Below are 2,264 nucleotides of genomic sequence, written 5' to 3' on the forward strand. Positions count from 1 at the left end.
CCGGACGCCTGGGATTACAGGAGTGAGCCACTACTCCCGGCAATTTTTTTTATATTAACGAGTGTTTCGAAAAACGCGTTATTTATCGAGAAATTCGACACAAACGCGAAAAGGGGCGTGGTTTTCAAGTCCTGAAACTTTTTATTATTTCCGTGAAAGAGCACCCTTGAATACATGTGTAACAAATTTCCTATCTGTAAAATGAGCTAGGATGACTGGGCTATTAATAAATAGTAATCTACTACAATCTATGTTAATAAACATAATAATAATAGGCTAATACCCAAGGCACCGCTCTAGGCCAAGCTTGGATAAATTAACGCATAGGGATATTCCGGCCTCGCAGAAATTCCCCTCGCTGGCGAAAAATCTTGTGCTTATGGCGCTCTATCAGGAAAGATAGACATGTGCGAAAAACGGTGCACACTTTTTTCTACGTAAAATACGCCACCCGTTAATTCTACTTTCAAATTGGACGCAAAAATTAGTTCGGAAAGTAAACCCCCGGATGTCCCTACTTTCTAAATATATTCGTGCGCGGTTTTTTGCAGATATAGCTATGCATTTTCTTGCCGCTAGTGCGAAATTAGAATTTAGCATAGGTTTCCAGGTTTTTGCTAAACCGGAATATCCCTATACTTTAATTATTCCAAGGCCTAAATTATCTAGCAACTTTTATTGACGGATTTTGAAATGACGTTTTAGCGCGCGGCACTACAGATACATGTCTTGGGCACACAGCCTTCTTTGCGTGCTTTTTTGACCATAACATGTAGAGGTATTTTCACGGGCAAAATGAATTTTAAAAGCCGTCAATTGCCTTTAAATTCGGGTGGCCGGGTTAAATTGCGTAGGAGGATGGTGGCAAGCCTATCATGCAACGCGAGCCAACAGCTCCCTACACTTACTATTATAATGTAAGTGTGTTTACTTGTTATATTTCATCTTTATTTTGTTCAATCGAAAAGATGTTTATTATAATTTACGAAACAAAACTTTCCGCTAGGCCTCGGTCATATGGCGCCAAACAAGAAATAGACCGTAGAATTGAATAAAGTCTAGAAGGCTTATTTGCCTATTTTCGTACCCTAATATGGCGACGTATTTTCCGCTGAAACTGAATTTTGAGGGCCAGTCATATTAGTGAAAATCTCCAGAAACCTTGAGTGCCATCGACGCGGTATGCCCCCAAACTGTAGCGCCACAAGCGAGTATTAACGGAAGCTTGACCTTTATTGCAGTATCGTTTGAATTTCCGTAATTTCCCGCGCTTATTTCCAGAATTTGATTGGTCGGATCTACTTATCATAGGAGAAGATTGAAACTCGGGTCGAATTTTTCATATGATATCTAACCTAAGCCTGCCCATCTGTAGAATGGGACAGCACGTTTGTGTGGCCTATTTTTTTGCCGTGGTAACGAGCTTATGTCGGCCATGACATTACGAACCAAGTTCTGTCCTCTCTGTTAAGAAGTTCATGGTGGTCACGTGATTATTTTCTAAACAGGATCGTATGGTATTTTGCCTCGTGATTGAAATTGAAACGTTACCGCCATCTACACGAGAATTTACCAAGTAAAAATCTTAGAATAAGGCGGCGTATTTGAATAAGTTCGCACATATTATCTTTAAATATAAAATAGTTAAATATATTTATTTTTAAATACATATGCAACATTGAAAAAGTATTTACAAATAGATATATTATGTACAGGCAGGCCTACAGTATTTATAAAAACAACATGATTGGTATGGTATAATTGTCGAAAAGCGGAGACCATTTTTGGTTAAATAAATTCCGACAGTGGTTCTAAATTCAGCTTGATAAAAACGAGACTTTATATCACATTTTTTTCTATTTTAAAACGCTTATTTAGTTAAAGAGATTCTCGAACATGATCATATCGAAGCTTAGGACCTTTTTGTGACATTTTATTCTTACGTATTTTAAGAAATACGACAATTTCTATTCCAAGGTATAAACATAAGTCTATAATTAAGTTCGCAAGTTCGTCAGTTAGTCGAAATTATTACTGATAGCTAAATGTGAGGAAAGACGTAGAATTAGGTTTTTCAGTTTACATTCATACAATGCTAATTTCCGTCTGCTAAGCGGATGATTTGCCATTCTAAAACACAAAGCGTCTGCTTAGCTGACGAAAATTCCACAAGATTTCGAACCTCACACGGCGCTATATGTAAACTGAAAATGATAATTGACGTCACACCTAAAACTTAGAGAGCCTCTAGCGAGAAAATTAGG

Source organism: Leiobunum rupestre, chromosome 4 (genome assembly GCF_980474605.1).
Source record: "Leiobunum rupestre chromosome 4, qqLeiRupe1.1.hap1, whole genome shotgun sequence".
Classification (NCBI taxonomy): Eukaryota; Metazoa; Arthropoda; class Arachnida; order Opiliones; family Sclerosomatidae; genus Leiobunum; species Leiobunum rupestre.